Raw genomic sequence first — 20793 nt, 5'->3', positions numbered from 1 at the left:
TTTTTGCACCAACTGTAGACTCCAAATGTTCTTTAAAGGTAGCCCCATGTTGAGGGAATTGCACTAATCGATCCTTGAGTTGATGAGGGCATGAGATGGAGGCAGACATAGATGAAATCTTCAGAATACACATAGACTATGCAAGGAGGCACGAACTTCCAAGAGAAGTGCATGTGGGATTTGTGAAAAAATCAATAAGAGATGAAATACTTAATAAGATAAGAGACAAACCATTACAACATAAGGGGAAACAATTGGTAGTTTTGAAATAGATTCCTAGGAGAATAAGATACCTATAGAAATAATATCAGTTTCTGACTACAATGTTGATTAAACACAGTGTAAACTTTAGGTGGCTGATACCTAAGGGAATCCTAGTTACTTGGCATGAAAAAAGACAGACTGGACTCACTGAATAGAGGAATAAATTTTTATGACTATCATTTTAATATGGAAGAGGGACAGGAGACAAGGGGAGAAATAGAATATAAAGGCCAAGAAGTCTCAATGGAAGAAAAGTGTTCTGTCCCAGTGGCCAACCCCCCAAAATAATATGCACACAAAAGTATTGGAAGACTAAATGATTTACTCCTAATAATGTCTTAGCAGTTTTGAGTCTTTTTCAAAGTGCAGAAAATCCTAATAAGTTTTTCAACAAGCTGTTAATGATTTCTTAACAGCTACCCAGAGTCCCAGCAATAGGCAAAAACAACGATATCTAATTGGTTCAAGCAGATATCTTTATCGGAGACTTACTGAGTTTGGGAGAAAGTCCTAATCTAATTAGTAAAGGCAAGAATGTTGGTTTTAAAATCAGAAGCCAAAGACAAAGAGCTGAAGCAAGATTCTGAAACAGGGGTTGTCCTCTGCACTGAAGTGCCACGTGACTGAACCTTAAATAGTCTAAGGCAGTGTTTCCCAACCTTTTTTGATCCGCGGCACATTATTCACATTTACAAAATCCTGGGGAACATTGAGCGGGGGCGGGTGGGCGGGTGTGTGTGTGTAAAAAAAAGTTTGGACAATCCTCCCTTTCGCTCTATTTTTATCTCTCCCTCTTTCTCTCTCTCTCTCCCTTCCCTCCTCTTTCTTTCCCCTCTCTCTCCATCTCTCTTTGTTTCTCCCTTCCTTCCTCTCTTTTTTGCCCTCCTTCCCTCTCTCTGTCTTTCCCTCACCCTCCTTCCCCCCTCTTTCTCTCTCTCTCTTGCTTTCTCTCTCTTGCTGTTTTTCTCTCTTTCTCTCTTCCCCCTCTTTCTCCCTCTCTCTTTCTCTCTTTTGCTATCTCTCTCTCTCTCTCTTTTGCTTTCTCTCTTTCTCTCCCCTCTCTCTCCTTCTCTCTTGCTATCTCTCTTTTGCTCTCTCTCTTTTGCTTTCTCTCTTTCTCTACCCCCTCTCTCTCCTTCTTTCTCTCCCCCCTCTCTCCCTCTCTCTTTCTCTCTCTCCCTCTCTTGCTATCTCTTTCTCTCTCTCCCCCCTCTCCCCCCTCTCTCCCTCTCTTGCTATCCCTTTCTCTCCCCCTCTCTCCCTCTCTCCTTCTCTCTCTCCCTCTCTTGCTATCTCTTTCTCTCTTTCTATCCCCCCTCTCTTCCTCTCTCTCCCTCTCTTGCTATCTCTTTCTCTCTCTTTCTCTCCCCCCTCTCTTCCTCTCTCTTTCTCTCTCTCCCTCTCTTGCTTTCTCTTTCTCTCCCCCCTCTCTCCCTCTCTTTCTCTCTCTCCCTCTCTTGCTATATCTTTCTCTCTCTTTCTCCCCCCCCTCTCTTCCTCTCTCTTTCTCTCTCTCCCTCTCTTGCTTTCTCTTTCTCTCCCCCTCTCTCCCTCTCTCTTTCTCCCAGTAGCCATGGGGCGACGGCAGGGTGATCAGCTGTGAGGCGGAGCTCCAGAACGGAGGCACAGATGGCGGTGGCTAGATGCCGTACATTTCTGGCGTTGCGCTGGGCATAGACGTGGGGCTTGAGCCTCCATCCTGGTCCAGCCAGCAGGCAAGTGCCAGCCACGCAATTCCAGCATTTCCAGCCGCCGCCGTCGGTGCCTCTGTTCCTCTGTTCCGTAGCTCCGCCTCACAGCTGATCACCCTGACGTCGCCCCACGGCTACTGGGAGAAAGAGAGAGGGAGAGAGGGGGGAGAGAAAGAGAAAGCAAGAGAGGGGGAGAGAGAAAGGGACCACCCTGCCACCACCCCATGGCATGGCTCCTGCCCGCTGCCGCCGCCATCACCCTCCCGCTGCGCGCCGCCCTCCCGCTGCTGCTGCCCTCCCACCAAGCCCCAAAGCTCACCTGCTGACAGGGAAGCTCCAGCCGGGCGGGGCGCCGCAGCTGCTGGAAAACTTGGAAGGTGCAAAGAAGCAAGCTCAGCTTCCGGTCTCACAACTTTTTTCTCTTCACAAAAAGTTGCGAGACCAGAAGCTGAGCTTATTTCTTCGCGGCACACCTGACCATGTCTCGCGGCACACCAGTGTGCCGCGGCACACCGGTTGGGAAACACTGGTCTAAGGGCATTGTTCTGTGTATGGCCCTCAGAACAAACCCCCCAACTCAAAAGTCCCCCATTTCATGGTAAAAATCACACTCTTTATTGATAAAAGCACACACAGTGAAAAGCAGATTTAAATGGCAAGGAAAAGGGAGTTACTTCTCTCTCTGAAATGAAGCATCAACAAAGTATGGGAAAGGTGCCAAACTTGGTCTAAATGGTATTCCTTACATAACAAAGTCCATTTATCGTTCAAGAATATAAATCAGGTCACCAAAAATCATCCAGCAGAGAATGTCTTTTTCTGAGGCAGAAACCTTTTTTAAACACCCCCCCCCACTCTAAAACCACTTCCATTGAACAGCATTGAAACCCCACACCCAATTACCCCAAATCCTTTGCTTTTATACTGCCTGGAAGTGACATCACACCCCAAAGAGGTTAAGGCTGTAAGCTAATACCTTTTACTATGCAACTCCTCTTGCCTTCTCAGCAATCTCCTATATTGAGGATCTATCCCCAGACTATCCACTCTAATGTCTTTCTCATCTTCTGACTGGGACCATTCTTCCATTGTCATATCAGCCCCCTCTAGTGGTTCCCTGGGTTTGCTCAGGTCACTTTCTCCCTAACTCTTACTCTCTGCATCAGCTGGCAACCCCCCTGGCCCAGGGTATCCAGAGGGACCTGGCTCATCCTCCTCATAATCTGACATGACAAAGGTGGACAAGAAGCACTCACAACAGGCATGGCCAATTAACCTGCAGTTTTACTCATGAGGAAGCATCCTCTTGAGTAGTCACTCTTGCCTCTTAGAAGCCCTGTGAATCCTAGCATCAAGAAGAAGCTTCTCCTCTTCTCCTGAGTCACTCATGTGCATCTCAGGAGGTGCAGAAGACCCTGTTGATTTTCAGCCTCTGACACCATGTCCTCTTCGTTCTCAGGCTCGGGTACAAGGAACACAGACTTCTTGTACAATGCCACCACTGCGTTTGGGTCCTCTGGATTCATTGCTAGTTGCACAGGATGCAAATGGGCCACAACAAAAAGTATATGCAACAGGAGGACAGTGAAGCTGAGAAAAAAAATGAGCAGAGCAAGGAGCAACAATGAAGGAACAGAGAGAAATAAGAGCAACTAGGAAGATGCTTTCAGTTAATATAAATAGACTGAATTTCCCCATGAAAAGATTTTTTTTACAAAACTACAAATATTAAGATTAGATATAATACCACTACAAGAAGTACATATTAAAAAACACCATAACAAATTATTGGAATATCCCAAATTGGGGAAACTGTTCTCTTTATCGCAAAAAGAGAAGAGAGGTGGTGTTATATATTAAAGAAAAATAAGTACTGATCAAATCTTTAAAGCTGAAGAAAGGAGAATTTTGATGGTGAAAGTGACATTAAATAAAAAACAGATACTCTACTTGCTATTTATGCACCAAACAATGGACAAGAAGATTTTTATAAAAAACTTCAGAAGGAGTTACTTGAAACAGTGTAGGAATATATTTATTGCTTAGGAGACTTTAAAGACAATAATGGATATAAAACTTGACTGCATATAAGAAAAATCTTTATAAAATACTTTACAGGTAGCATTTGTCACCAGTAAGATTAGCAAAAATGTTTAACAACAGATGTGCCAAATGTTGGATCAAACCCCAGAAACATATTATCCTATGTGATGGGCATGTATGAAAGCAATAAAATATTGGATGAAAATAAATGTGGTTGGAAAAGATGATTAAGCAACATATAGATTTGTTAAAAACAGATCATATTGTCAAATCTTATTGACTTCTTTGATAAAGTGATTAAATTAGTGCTTCAGGGAAATATGTGGATATAGTTTATTTTCACTTAAGTAAAGCATTTGACAAAACAGACTGCAGCCTACTTCTTCATAAGATAGAACAATGTGGAATAGATGGTACCACAACCAGATGGATTTGCAGTTGGCTGATAAACTTCACTCAGCATTGGCCCAATGCTGTTCAACATCATCATGGACCTAAAAGAATGAATAGAAGGTAAATTCATCAGATTTGCTAATGGCACAAGACTGATGGGAGTATTGCCACAATTAGCACAATGGTTGATATAGGATTTATTCTGTCTCTCCCATAGTTCCATTCACATTAATAACTTGAGATGTATTTATTTATTTTGTCAAGCATGTATAAGATAACAGATGTATAGACATAATTATGAATACATGAAATGGATACAAATACAGGGAATATTAAAACAGGGATGGTAGGCACACTGGTGCATTTATGCATGTCCCTTAAAGACCTCTTAGGAATGGAGTGAGGTCGACAGTAGACAGTCTAAGGTTAAAGTTATGGGGGTTTGGGGAAGAAACCACAGAGTCGGGTAGTACATTCCAGGCATTGACAACGACAACTCTGTTGCTGATTTCGTATTTTCTGCAGTCAAGTTTGAAATGGTTTACCATACATTTTTATTTATTGTGTGTTTGTGTATTGTTGCAGTTGAAGGTGCAGTACAGATAGGACATTGTAGCAGTTAATTTTATGTACTACACTTAGGTCAGATCGAAGACAGCGAAACTATAAGTTTTCTAAGCCCAAAATTTCAGGTCTGATGGCATAAGGTATTTTATTGTGAGTAGAGGAGTGGAGGACTCTTCTCATGAAATATCTCTAGGCTCATTCAACTGTATTAATATCTAACATGGAGTACAGGTTCTAGACAGATGAGCTATATTCAAAAATTGGTCTAGAAAAAGTTTTGTCATAATTTGCAGTTCAATATTACCAGAGAAGAAGCTACGCAAGATTAGTAAATGCCTTTTTGGCATTCTGTTACTGTGACTTCTGGTACTCACTGTATTTTTCAGAGTATAAGATGTACCTTATTATCCCCAAAAGAGGGTGAAAATTAGGGCGCTTCTTATACACTGAAGGCAGCCCTACCCAGCCACCCCTACTTTTTGGTCTGTGCCTGCCAGCAATTTACCTCCTTGCAGCAAACAGCAGCAGAGTCTGATTAGCACAAGTCACTGATTATCTGCCTCCCAACACTCAGTTGATTTATTGTAGTTGCCAGCAATCCCACGTGCTAATATGAAAGTGAAAATAGCAAGCCCACTACTAAAATGAAAGTGAAACTAAAGCTTCACTGAGGCAAATTGATGCAGGGAGAGGCAAAGGCTGAAACTGGTTGTTATTTGCTGAAAGGAGGTAAATCAATAACTATAAATGTCTATAGAATGTTCAAATTATTAGACTTATTTTTTAAAGACTGCTTTATTATTGTTCTAGACAACTTAACAAAATGAAGACATTTTTAAAATAAATGCTTGATCTGAAGAGACCCAGTGCTATTGTATCTTCTTTTAAATACTTTCAGAAAGCCACATTAATTTTAAAGATCTGTAAAAATATAATCTGAAATGTCCTGTTTTACTATTAGAATTGAGTACTAGTATTAAGATAAGGCAGCTGAGTTAAACCTTGACAGTCATATTTGGAGTAGATCTATTTAAATAATTGGGAGGAGTTAGTGTGATTATATTTAAGAAAACTTTCTGGGATTAATATATTGCCACAATGTACATTTCTCCAATTCTTTGCTATTTCTATGGGTCAGGCACACATGCACAGAAATACAGTAATCCCTCGCTACTTTGCGGTTCATCTTTTGCAGATTTGCTACTTCACAGGGTTTTCAAAGGGGGCTTAAATCCATTAAATCCATTGAAAATTTTAAATCCATTAAAAATTCATAAAATTATTCTACAGTACTACTGTACTCTATTAAAGAAACTGGTAGGATATCACATGTAGTTCCAGCTAAGAAAAAATATAAAATGACTGTTTAATGCAAAGGGTGGGTTTTAAAAGTCCAATACTCATTAAATACATAAAAATATATATATTTCCTCTACTTCACGGAAATTCGTTTTTCACAGGTGGTCTTGGAATGAGGGATCACTGTACACAGCAAACAGTGTATATCATCTGTTTGCTGTTTGGCAAATTGCTGGGAGTCAGAGGCCTTTTTTCCTTGTTTTCCTCTCCTAAAACTAAGGTGCATCTTATACTCTGGTGCATTTTATATTCCAAAAAAATGGTAGATTATTTGAGATGAGTACTCCAACATCCTTGACAGAATGAGGATCATGAGGTTATTCACCCAGCTTGTATTTTGTGTTCTGATTTTTTTTGCCAATATGTAAGCCAGAACATTTGTTGGTTGAGATTTGGACTTGCCAATTATTTGACCATTTTGACACATAGTCAAGTTATATGCAGGGAATAATACCATAATACAGTCTCTTCGTTTATTATTTTGTACATTTTGAAAATTTTGGAGGCCAAGTTGGGAGTAAATACCTTGCTGAATTATAAAGGATTAAAATCCTATCAATATAGAAAGCTAGATTTTTTTCAGACAATACAATCTCTTGCTATTCTCTTTGTCTGCTATTAGAAAAGTTCAAGAAAGTGAATTGAATTTATTCACCTCAATACATTATTTTCAATGCATGAGTTAATATTTTGAATAATATTTGCACATGACCTAATCATTCATATGAACATAAAGAAATCAATTTCTTTTTGTTTATTTACTGAGGAAATAATGTGGAGTTAAAATAATGAGCTACCCAGCATAAATGACAGTCTGTCACAACATTAACTTGTTAGCTCTGTGCTGTGCACATACTTAAAATTAACAGAGGCTTTACCTTACTCAGAGAAGAGGAACTTAAACTCTATAATTACAAAAATTGCTGTTCTTGAAGAAATGACACTGATTGAACAGAATATTTTGACAGGACTGAAAATGGCTTTCACGCCTAACAGTAATAACAACATAACTCCCTATAATACACATTAATAGGGATCAGTGACTGAAACAAAGACATCAGCTTGAAATATCAAATATTTGCTAGAGAATCACAGTAAAAAGTACAGACAAACCTCATTTGCAGTATCCTATATATAGATCTAAGCAGAATGTCAATTATTAAATAACCATAATAAGAATACTGTTGAATTTCAATCACACCTAAATCACCTTTTTCCACATTTATCCTCTGTTCTATTCTGTGATGAACTGCTTTGTCACTGAAAATGATCTTCCAATTTAGTTTCAAAAATATATTATTTATGCATTTGTTTGTTGGCTAAATTTTTATCTGCCTCTGATTTCCCTTTTCTTTCTTGAGTCAGAAAATTCTCATTATTTAACCAAAGCAAATTATCTGGTCACTTGGTTTATTAGATGGTTTGATGGTTTCCTGTAGTTTGAATGCTTTTGTCCTCCCCACCCCCATTTCGACAGCGCTATTCATCTCCTTTAAAGGAAAGGGTAATTTTTGGCACAGAATAGTGGAGATTTTAATTCCTTCACAAGCTCCTTTCCTCTCTCCATTCCTGTGTCTTCCTTGTAGTGAACAACGAGACATAGATGAAAATATCTCTTTTCTTCACTCCAAACAAGGCTTTGGAAACTTGTACTAATGAGAATTGCAGCCTGATTTCAGTTTTGACATTTAAAAGACATTCCGATCTCAAAACCAAATACCTCTGAATTTTAAAAAAATAATAGAAATAGAAGATTATTTAAGTTTGAGATCTAATAATGTACCCTGGGCTCAATAGATTTGGGAAAAATTAAGGAAGGAAGGAATTGTTAGGTCTGGGTTTCCCAGGTACCTTAATCACTGCTGTGATATTTTTATTACAAAGGTAGTGCAAATGAGATTTGCAACCTAGTCCTATTGTATTGTGTTGTGTTGTGTTGTGTTGTGTTGTATTGTATTGTATTTATTTATTTATTTGTATGTCACCCCTCTCCGAGGACTCGGGGCGGCTCACAACATATCAGAAACAATATAACAAATACATCTAAAAATCCAATTAATATGGCTAAAAGACTAAAAAAGCTCTAATATGATTTAAAAACATTCATCACCATTCACTCAACAAAACATACTAATACACTTGTTGGTCAGGAGGCTAGGATCTAATGGCCCCACGCCATTATTGTATTGTACTGTACTCAACTCTACGCTATACCACACCCTACTCTACCCTACCCTACCCTATTCTATTCTATTCTATTCTATTCTTTACTCAAAATGGCAGTCTTAGTTCCCAGTGACTAAGATAGCCAATAAATCTGGGTAGATCACTGCACCTCAACTGTATCATCCCTATAATTATTACTGAGGTTCTTTAGCCTGTCTCTACAGCAGGTTTTGTGTGAGAAGAACACCATTTTTATACCAGAATAAGTAAAAATGATTTTGGATAGAGGATGAAAATGACATAATTAAGAAATAGCCTTTAAAATACCTATTGAAGTTTCTTCATGCTGCAGTAAAAAGTTCATCATTATGAACTTTCCTGGAGGATTAATGCTTCACTGTAGTAGTCATGGTACCCGTAAAGCCCCATATATAAAGTATATGTGTGATATTAGTTTTTCTAAAAATGCTTCCTTGGAGAGCAAAAATGTGATTTATGCCTTTTTAAAGAGCTGCCACAAGGGGGAGATACCTTTACACATTGATTGTCCGAGCCTCAACTAGACCTCTATATACAGGTTAGCAGGCAGGCAGAGAGAAATCTGATGTTGGCGTTTGGCCCTATCATTAGGCAAAAAGGAAGACTTTTGACTTATGAAAGAGAGAATAAAATGTAAATATTTATTTTTTATTGTTACCATATTTTCTTGCCTGGAATGGGAAGAACTACGTCTTGACTTGGGAGAACAGTACCTATTGTTTAAATTCAGCAGCTAAATTCTCTGAGCCAATTTTGCCAGAGATTTATGAAGTCTGTTTATAGAAATCAGATGAACTTAACACCTTAGTCTTTCATATACCAATATCCTGGTCTTATTCTCTTTTTAAAAAGTAAATCATCAGTATTATGGGGTCATCCAATCAATAGACTCCTGTCCTTTTTGGAATAGTGAGGTTCCAATCAGGTTTAAAACCAAAAAGGAAAAGGAAATGATTTTCCGCAAATACATAATAATTAGAGATTTTTATTGCTGTTTTAGTTCTCTACTACTGTGTTTCCCCGAAAGTAAGACAGTGTCTTACTTTCTTTTTATCCCCAAAAGCCCCACTATGTCTTACTTTCGGGGTATGTCTTATATTGTTAAAGGGGCACTGACAGCTAAAAAAACTGTGTAAAATGTGTTTTTTTAGTGTACAGTGGAACCCCGACATAAGAGCTGCTCTACTTAAGAGCAACTCGAGATAAGAGCTGGGAGGGGAGAGATATTTTTGTTCTACTTACAAGCCCAAATTCGAGATACAAGCGCCAAGGAGCTGTCTCCTGAAGCCAAACGCTAACTTCCGCGTTCGGCTTCAGGAGACAGCTGCGAAGCGGCGCGCGTGTTTTAAAAGGTTGCAGCCGGCCTGGGGGGCTCGGGGGGGGTGCTTGCAGCTTTCTTTCTTGCTCTTTTTCTTTCTCTCTTTTACCTTCCCTTCCTCTATTTCTTCTTTTCTTTCTCCTTCCCACCTTCTTCCCTCCCTCCCTCCCTTCACTCATTCCTCTCTTACTCTCCCCTTTCATAAGTTTCCTTGCTTCCTTCCTCTGTTCCTGTCCCTTCCCTCTTTCCTTCCTTCCTTCCCACCCTCCGTCCATTCATTCACCCATTCCTCTCTTGATCGCTTAAAGCCGGTCCCTGGTGCAAAAAGGGTTGGGGACCTCTGTCCTACAGGATTGGGTGGCAGAGAAGTTGAACATATGTAAATTTAAAAGTTTAAGAAAGTTTACAAGTTAAGTGAAAGAAACTTCATTATTCATTTATATGTACATGTACATTTCTTCATTAAAAACATGTCTTTCTGCATAATTTAGACTAACTTTGTGAGTTTTTTGAGGGCTGGAACCAATTAAAATTATTTACATTAATTCCTATGGGGAAAAGTCGTTCGAGATAAGAGCTGCTCGACTTAAGAGCCCAGGTCCGGAACGAATTAAACTCGTATCTCGAGGTACCACTGTATAGGCATTTTACCTTCTGTGACGGGCGGGGGGGGGAGAGGTTTCTTTGGAGTAGGGATGTGCCCGAGTAAATTTGCAGAGGCGGCAGTGACAAGTGCAGGGGACAGCGTGGCGACGTATGGAGAGGGGGACGGTGCGGACGTGGGCAGGAGGCGGCACGCAGCTAGATGAGAGGGAGGTGGCAATACCCCCCGTGTTTCCCTGAAAGTAAGACATATGTCTTACTTTCGGGGTACGGCTTATATTAGCCGACCCCCCTGAAACCCCCGATACGTCTTACAATCGGGGGTGTCTTACTATCGGGGAAACAGGGTAATTTATTTTATTATTTTCTTAACAGGCAACAGATAGAAATGACTTTTACCACTCATATGAATATTCAGACATTGATCACAATGTACTCTCTGTTAGCGACTACTTCACCTTTAACAACAACAACAACACAAGAGCATGCAATAGATACAAACTAAATGTAAATCGCTCCAAACTAGACTGTAGAAAATACGATTTCAGCAATAGAGTGTTCAACGCCTGGAATTCACTACCGGACTCTGTTGTTTCTTCCCCCAATCCCAAAATCTTCAACCTTACATTATCTACAATAGACCTCTCCCCTTTTTTAAGAGGTCTGTAAGGGGCGTGCATAAATGCACCTTTGTGCCTACTGTTCCTGTCCTAATGTCTTTTTTATCTTTTCTATCTCTCCTTTATACTTATATTATGTTAAACATACTACAATACAATACTATATTTGTATGACAAAATAAATAAATAAATAAAATAAATAAAATAAATCATTAATCAAGGAGTACCTTGAGTTACTAATTGACTTCAGAGTATTCTGAAGTCTCCAAGTAATTGCATTGCTCATTATGCAGAGATTTTTGTCTTTATTATCAACAACAGTAAAGTCTGGGATGTTATGTGGCAATTGCTTATTTGTTTGTAGAGTTCAGTCCCAGAGCACTTCAGTTTTTCATATTATTATGGTTTGTTACACTGTGTATTTTGTTGCACAATCATCCTGAAGTTCAGACTGGATTTGGCATTTTTAGCAACTTATCCTTTCCACAGATCTAAGATAGGCAGATGTGGCTGTTTGATGGATTGCCTTTTATTTTTATGTGTTGTAAAGATTTCATAAATAAATACTAGCATTTTAATTATGACTATCACATAGTAATCCTATTTACACTGGGGATTTTTAGGAGGAAATTTGTATACTTGTGTCAGCACTTAGTTTTTCATTCTCATTCTTGAGATGCCAGCTGATTTCCTACTTGGAGTTCACTCTTAAAAACCATCACAAGCCCCATGTGTCTCACAGCATAAATCCAGTGGAGGATCTGTTGAGGCAGACCCCATGTTCAGTTGTGGTCTGGATTTTTCCAATCTACCTAGAGCTGAACCTTATTTGACAATGCCAACTGTACCCTTGTGCTCTTTATTGGAAGTGTTACAACACTTTATCTAAGTGCTGGAGATTTGATATAGAGATAGATATGGACATATAAGCAATGGCATCAGCATGGTAAAACATGGCAGCTATATTGGCAATATGAATGAAACCTTCCCCTTTTGAATATGCATCAACATACAAAATAGAAGTTAAAAAAAGAGGGTAAAATTTATATCTTATTTTTTAAAGAATGTTTCATTCTATTGATTTTTCTCGTATTAACTTCTAAAGCAGGATGGACAGTCTTATGACTTCATGGAATTCGTGGCTTAACTTAAAATGTGTGCTATTGCAGACAGTTTACCAACTTTAGAAATGGAACATATTTCTCCGATAGTATAGATAGCAATGCAATCTACAAAACTGAACATTGATATTTTTCCATTCCACCACTAGATGGCAACCCTGTATATTGATATTTTCTCTCCCTTTTTACTCTCCAAGTTTAATGTCCTTCAAGTCAAACTTAACCTGGAGATTCTTATTTAGGATCTTCATGATACTGAAATACTGGCTAGCCGGCCGTTAACAGGAGCTAGGAGCCGCCATCCCTTCAGGGAGCAACTGGCCTCCACTGAACTTTGCTCTGCTTTCGTGCACAAAACAAAACAGACAAAACAGGATGGGCTTCCACCCAAATTGCAGCAGAGAGGCAGAGCTGCTCCTTTTGAAGTAGGGAAAAGACATCTCCAAGGTACCTAAAACAATGAAAAAATACTAAAACAACTACTGAAGAAGTGCCCACAGACTCCTACCTTGAAGGTCTTCTAGCAGAAAGCCTCCACAAAGCTCAGCTGGAAGAAAACTGAAAGACTTCTAGTGGAAAGCATCCACAAAGCTCAGCTAAGAGGAAAACTTTTGGATCCTTCAGCTATCCTGATCAAAGGGTAAACAGGGACTATTGAGACGTTCGTGCAGGATGGGTAGAGACCATTTGGGCTAATAAAACAAGCTTAAACTACCAGGTACAACTTTGCCTTCAGCCTCAAGAGTGACTTTTTCAGTTACTGCCTTATAAAAGTATTGTTCTAATCTGCTTAAATTTCAAAGTGCTAACTGTAAAGGAAGAGGGGGGGTACTTTACATTTGATAGCCATTGTTCTTGCCTGTTCCAGCTATTTGCCTCTCTCAAAAAAAGTATCACCATGACAACCAGGTTGTAAGGAGGCCCACAGAGCCGGAAGCCATAAACCCAGTCAGGGTATTGTTTAAAGGCCAAGATTTTTCCTTCTCTAATTGCAAGCTATGCCTAAAGTTGATGCGGCTTTGAACTTCAAATAACTTAATAACTGGGATTCCCACAGTAATCCCCAAAGCCAGCAAGCCCATTCTCAGCCGAACGCAGAAATAAGGAAATAGCCTTAATTACCCTACTCCATTCCATCGCCTCTCCCTTCATACACTGAAGCTCAAAACAGACATGCCAATCAAAAAGAATATACAGCAACAAGCAACAATTAATAATCACAACTATCAATGCTTTAAATGCAATGACATTATCAATGATCATGATGGTTTCATAAAATGCCAAACCTGCAACCAGTCTGCGCAACACAACTGCCCCAATATTTCTAAACATATTGCCACCTTTCTAAAAGCTAACTCTTCATTTCTTTATATGTGCTCATCCTGCACCCCAAGCTAAATATACTCAGCAGTTTGTCTGATGAGATTAACACCTTAAAAGAAGCCATCAAAACCCAACAAGCATTTATAGAAAGTATTTAACCAAGACTTCTCAAAACCCAACAAGCATTCACAGAAAGTATTGAATCAAGACTTTCATCCATGGAGAAAAATATCCAAACGCTGATTAACCGAAATCCACCCAACAAAATACCACTTGCCACTTCACCACCACCTGTTTACACTCCATCAGGACCACCCCAAACCCAACCACTTCCAATACTCCAAAAACCCATTAAATCTACCCCTGATATCTCTACCCTAGTCAAGGATGCCATGGAACGTGAACAAAAATGCCAGAATGCTATCCTCTTTGGTCTTGAAGAAAGCCATGAATCAGATTTAACAAAAATAAGAAACATCATCCACCTGCATCACTCACATGCACAAACAATCGCCCCAGAAGACATTTTGGAAGTTACCAGAAATGGACCTGAGCACAGGTATAGCGATGGCTCAATACCCCCCCCCCCCGCTTCTGCAGAGTGGTATGCAAAAATAAACAAATAAAACAGCAATTCCTCAAGACCATTAATCACATTGCCAGAGATAACAAGTCTTTTAACAAACTCAGATCCAGACCAGATCTTTCCTTCCTCCAAAGAACTATGGGCAGAACTCAAGTGACGCTATGAACTTGGTGAAACAAACCTTTACATAGATTACCGCACGAAAATCATCAAACCCAAAACCCATAATCCTCCCTACATCTCCCAGTCTAACTTCTTCCAACCTACCATCTCACAACATCAAACTGACTCCTGCCAGACCACCATCCCACAACAACAAATGGACATCCCTACCACCTCAAACAAAGAATAGGAAAGCGTGCCCCTTACTTCCTCTAACCATCCCAAAACCAATTCCCAACACAAGACCAATCTCAAATGTAAACTATTAAATGCTAGAAGTTTAGTCAACAAGATGTCTGAATTCCTCCTTCTATTTGACACCTCCAACTTCGATATAATTTTTATATGCGAAACATGGCTAAATGCTTCCTACCCAGACTCCATTATCACATAAAAAAACTACCATGTGTCCCATTCAGACCGTGAATCCCGCAGAGGAGGCGGAGTAGCTATATTCTACAAAAAAATGCTGAACCTAAAAATCCTCAAAGTTGCACAGGATTTATTGAACATGCAAACAAATTATCCACATTACTAATGTGGGCAATCAACTGCCCATACCCCATTATCTTCCTTGGAGGCCTCAACCTACCACACATTAACTGGTCCTTAAATGAATGCAGCACGGAACCCATCCATTCTACTATATATAATACAGTCACCTATCTGGGACTTGACCAACTAGTAACTAACAATACCAGATTTAATAACTGGATCTCATCTTCTGCAACAGCAAAAGTGCAATACAGTCATACCTCGTCTTACGAACCTAATTGGTTCCAGGGGAAGGTTCGTAAGACGAAAGGTTCGTAAGACGAAACATTGTTTCCCATAGGAAACAATGTAAAGTCAATTAATCTGTGCAACCAAACCCCCCCCCCCGCAGAAAAACGCTGCCGCCCGGCTGTCACCTTTTAAAACAGCCTGGGGGCTTCTCAGCGACCTCCCGAACGCCGAACGCCAAACCCGAACTTCTGGGTTCGACGTTCGGGAGGCTGCCGAGAAGCCCCCAGGCTGTTTTAAAAGGTGACAGCCGGGCAGCAGGGCTTCCCAGCAGCCTCCGAACGCCGAACGCGGAAGTTTGGGTTTGGCGTTTGGCTTCAGGAGGATGCTGGGAAGCCGCCCGGCTGTTTTAAAAGGTGACAGCCGGGCTGGGGGGCTTCCCAGCAGCCTCCGAACGCCGAACGCAGAAGTTCAGGTTTGGCGTTCGGCTTCGGGAGGCTGCTGGGAAGCCCCCCGGCTGTTTTAAAAGGTCACAGCCGGGCTGGGGCGCTTCCCAGCAGCCTCCCGAACCCGGAACCCAGAAGTTCAGCAAAAGTTCGGGGTTCGGGAGGCTGCTGGGAAGCCCCCCAGCCCGGCTGTCACCTTTTAAAACAGCCGGGCGGCTTCCCAGCAGCCTCCCGAAACTGAACGCCAAACCTGAACTTCCGCGTTCAGCGTTCAGAGGCTGCTGGGAAGCCACCCGGCTGTTTTAAAAGGTGACAGCCGGGCTGGGGGGCTTCCCATCAGCCTCCCGAACCCCGAACCCGGAAGTTCGGCAAAAGTTCAGGGTTTGGGAGGCTACAGGGAAGCGCCCCAGCCCGGCTGTGACCTTTTAAAACAGCTGGGCGGCTTCCCAGCAGCCTCCCGAAGCTGAACGCCAAACCCGAACTTCTGGGTTCGGGGTTCGGGAGGCTGCTGGGAAGCCCCGCCGCCTGGCTGTCACCTTTTAAAACAGCGGGGGGCTTCCCAGCAGCCTCCCGAACGCCGAACCCGGAAGTTCGGGTTTGGCGTTTGTAACACGAAAAAAGTTCGTAAGAAGAGGCAATTTTTTTCTGAACCCCGGGTTCGTATCTCGAGTTGTTCGTAAGACGAGGGGTTCATTTCTTGAGGTACCACTGTATATGGCTTACAAATAACAGAACCATTTTCCAACAGCAACCACAGCATGATAAACTTCAGTCTCAACCTAAGCCACACTATGATCCACCAAAATAATACAACACCAAAATTCAATTTCAAAAAAGCGAAGTACGAACTCATTGAAGCCCAACTCTCAACATTAAACTGGAAAACTCTATTCTCTGAATGCTACACCACTGATTCTGATTCACCACTACAACACATTCCTACTCAAAATGAAAATTATTATCAGACTTCATGTACCTCTAACATGTACCACAAACAAAAAAAATAAGCTCCCCATCTCAATAAAAAAATTACAAACAAGAAAAAAAATCTCTCTGGAGGAAAAACAAAAAAGGACAAGTTTCCAACTTCAAAAGCCGATATAAAAGCATTTGCAATCAAATAAAAGCAGAATGCCTTAACTACTACAGCAAACAAGAGGAAAACCTCCTACGCACCAAATCTAATAGAGTTTTCTACAACTTTGTCAACAATAAACTCAAGGACTCTAGACCTATACCACCTCTCAAAGGACCCAACAACAAAGAATACCATGATGATTCATCCAAAGCCAACCTCCTCAACTCTTTCTTTGGCTCTGTCTTTGTTAACAGCAATGGCTCATCCCCCAATTTCATCAATCGCACCTCAAACTCCCTCAACGACCTAACCCAAGTAGACTTCACTGAAGACCGAGTTGAAAAAGCATTACGTGACCTTAAACCTTCTCTATCAGTCGGACCAGACGGTCTATGTGCTTACTTCGTAAAAAAGCTCTCTTCTGCCATAGCTGAACCACTAAGCATAATTTTCGAAAAATCGTTCAGAACCAGCACACTTCCTAAGCTATGGTCGAAAGCAGTGGTCATCCCCATGTTCAAAAAAGGAGACCCCTCTCTTGTCAATAATTACAGACCAGTATCATTATGCTGCGTCCCATACAAAGTCATGAAATCAATTATAAACAAATCAATTACTCTCCATCTAGACACTAATAATTTGCTCTCTAACAAACAATTTGTATTCAGAAAAAACTATTCTGCAACCTGCAGCTCCTCCACTGCAAAAATATATGGACAACTCATCTAGATCAAGGGAAATCTATAGATGCAATTTATAGCAAAGCCTTTGATTCAGTGGTCCACGACAAACTACTCCTAAAACTTAAATCATATGGCATCACAAGATCCCTCCACAGCTGGGTTACAGCATTCCTGTCAAACAGACAACAAGTGGTCAAAATAGGAAGCACCATATCCACCCCTGTCCCAGTTAAAAGTGGTGTTCCCCAAGGTAGTGTACCGGGACCAATGCTCTTCATTCTCTACATCAATGACCTTTGCGATTACATCGCAAGCAACTGTGTCCTCTTCGCCGATGATGTAAAACTCTTCAACACCACCGATAACACAACTACTCTCCAAAAAGACCTTAACGCTGTTTCTGAGTGGTCTAACATATGGCAACTCCAAATCTCAACTAGCAAATGCTCTGTCCTACACATTGGGAAGAAGAATCTGAACTCCAAATACGAACTGAATAATCAAATTATCACAGATAACCCCCACTTGGTTAAAGACCTCAGTATACTAATAACAAAAGATTTAAGTGCCAAAGCCCACTGCAACAACATAGCCAAGAAGGCTTCAAGAGTTGTAAACCTAATCCTACATAGCTTCTGCTCTGGCAATCTCACACTACTTACCAGAGCTTACAAAGCTTTCGCCAGACCCATTCTCGAATACAGCTCATCCGTTTGGAACCCATATCACATCTCAGACATTAACACCCTTGAAAATGTCCAAAGATACACTAGAAGAACCCTTCACTCCTCCACTCGAAGCAGAATACCCTACGAGACTAGGCTTTCAATCCTGGGCCTAGAAAGCCTAGAACTAAGATGCCTTATACAAGATCTAAGTATTGCCCACAAGATCATATGCTGCAACGTCCTGCCTCTCGGCGACTACTTCAGCTTCAACCACAACAACACAAGAGCACACAACAGATTTAAACTTAATTTTAACCGCTCCAAACTTGACTGTAAAAAATATGACTTCGGTAACCGAGTTGTCGAAGCATGGAACTCATTACCGGACTCCATAGTGTCATCCCCAAACCCCCAACACTTTACCCTTGGATTATCCACGGTTGACCTATCCAGATTCCTAAGGAACAGTAAGGGGCGAGTACAAGTGTACTAGAGTGCCTTCCGTCCCCTGTCCTATTGCTCTCCTATATCTCCTATTCCTTTCTTCTATTCCTATTTATTTATTTATTTATTTATTAGATATGTATGCTGCCCCGCTCCGCAGACATGGATATAGAGATCTATATCTCTTCTTCTATTCTTTCATTGATATGTTTTATTCCTATAACTTCTCTTCTATTCTTTCTTAGGTATATTTTACTATGGGTATATACTCTATAATCTTCATCATGTATTTTTCTCATTATGTATTGGACAAAATCAATAAATAATAAATTAAAATAAATAAATATTGTCCAATTTCAAAGCAGTGATGAGTCTGCTTGGACTTTTTTTTTTGGCTTTGAATCTATGTTGACTTATGGTGACTACAGTTTTCTAGGCAAGATTTTGGAGGTAGTATGCCATTTCCGCCTTCCCAGGGAAAAAGTGTGACTGGTCCATGGTGACCCATCTGGCTTCATGCCCAAGGTGCACTCAGGATTTATAATCTCCTGTAGCTTGATGCCTTAACCACTACATCAAATTGTTTGTGTGTAGTGTTTGGTTAGTCAGTGGATGTTTAAACTCTTGTCTCCTGGATGCTTGTCTTACAGGTGAAACTCGAAAAATTGGAATATTGTGCAAACATTTATTTTTTTCAGTATGTAACTTAAAAGGTGAAATTTAATATATGAGAGATATTCATAACATGCAAGGCAAAATAGTTCAAGTCCTGATTTATCATAATTATGATGATTATGGGGTACAGCCAGGGGTGGGCTGCTGCCCGGATGGGTGGGAACGCAGTGTGGTAGTGAAAATGGAGCTCCACCCCAGAGCACCCAATTTGCACTGAAAGATGTTGAAAGAAAATCAGGGCATCCTGCATAAGCCACGCCCACAGTGTGGTAGTAAAAATTTTGGTAGCCCTTCACTGGGTACACCTTATGAAAACTCCAAATCCCCCATATCAAAAAATTAGAATATTACATGCGATCAATAAAAAATGATTTTGCATTTCATTTGGAAACCAAGGACCCAGAGTATAGAGGAAAAATGGAGAGGCACACACTGAAAGATGCTTGAGGTCTGTGCTGATTTGGGGAACCATGTCATCTGCTGGTATTCGTCCACTGTGCTTCATTAAGTCCAGGGTCAATGCAGCCGTCTACCAGAGGATTTTGGAGTGCTCCATGCTTCCATGGAGCTGCATATGACTTAAATTTTCCATTAGGACTTGTCACCTGCCCACACTGCCCAAAGCACCAAAACCTGGTTCAATGACCATGGGATTACTGTCCTTGATTGGCCAGCAAACTCGTCTGACCTGAATTCCACAGAGAATCTATGGGGCATTGCCAAGAGAAATATGAAAGAACAATGAAAATATGAACACAGAACAATGCAGAAGAGCTGAAGGTTGCTATTGAAGCATCCTAGTCTTCCATAACATCTCAGTAGTGCCATGCCATGCTGCATTGAGGCAGTAATTGCTGCAAAAGGGACCCAAACAAGTATATATGCATGCTTATACTTTTCACAAGTCCGATGTTGTTCTATGTACAATCCTTTTTTTATTGATTACATGTAATACTCTAATTTTCTGAGATGGGGGATTTGGGGTTTTCATGAGCTGTACCCCATGACCACCACAATTATGACAAATCACGGCTTGAACTATCTTGCTTTGCATGTTATGAATATTTCTCATATATTTTCACCTTTTAAATTACATTCCTGAAATAAATGGATGTTTGCACGATATTCTAATTTTTCGAGTTTCACCTGTAGTAGCTGCTGTTTTCTTCATAAAAGAAAACAATTACAGGTACCCATAATCTGTGTGTGTTTTGCAAACAAATGCTACAAACCTAGCTATTACTGTAACCTTGTTCCTCCCAGAAACCAAATTTGCAATAATCTCAATGATGCAGATAACTTCCGAAAGGTTTTTCTTTGCTGAAACTGCATGGGTTCTCTGCAGTTGGTATGAGCTCCTTGCTCTTAGCTTTGCAGTCAGCCTTGAGCTGTTTCTACACAACATACCATCTAGTCTTGTTTTGATTAATATTGCAGTTAATAGTGCTTCCTGGAGTGGAAACTGCTTTGCCATCAGAAATACTGAAAAATGGACCATAAATTCTTCAAACTCCACTGTATATTAAGATTAGAATTAGCTTGAGTGTGTATTTAGTAATCTGGGTTTATATTTGTTTTAGCAGGTTTGCTAGTGTTTAGCGTCTATTTGCTAGTTTTGTCACTGCAGTCATCAGAGCGCACTCCCAATTTTTGCTGCTATTGATTCAAAACAATCACAGTCATTTGCACCTACCATATAAAATTATTATTCACAATTAGATCCAGAACATGCCTAAATCATTATCCAGTGCCAAGACTTTTTCTCAAAGTTAGGTAAATGCTCCTATTTGCAAAACAGTAATTTGTATTATCGGAACAGCT

Source organism: Erythrolamprus reginae, chromosome 6 (assembly GCF_031021105.1).
Source record: "Erythrolamprus reginae isolate rEryReg1 chromosome 6, rEryReg1.hap1, whole genome shotgun sequence".
Lineage (NCBI taxonomy): Eukaryota > Metazoa > Chordata > Lepidosauria > Squamata > Dipsadidae > Erythrolamprus > Erythrolamprus reginae.
The sequence above is the reverse complement of the archived record's forward strand: the minus strand, read 5'-3'. Positions refer to the sequence as shown.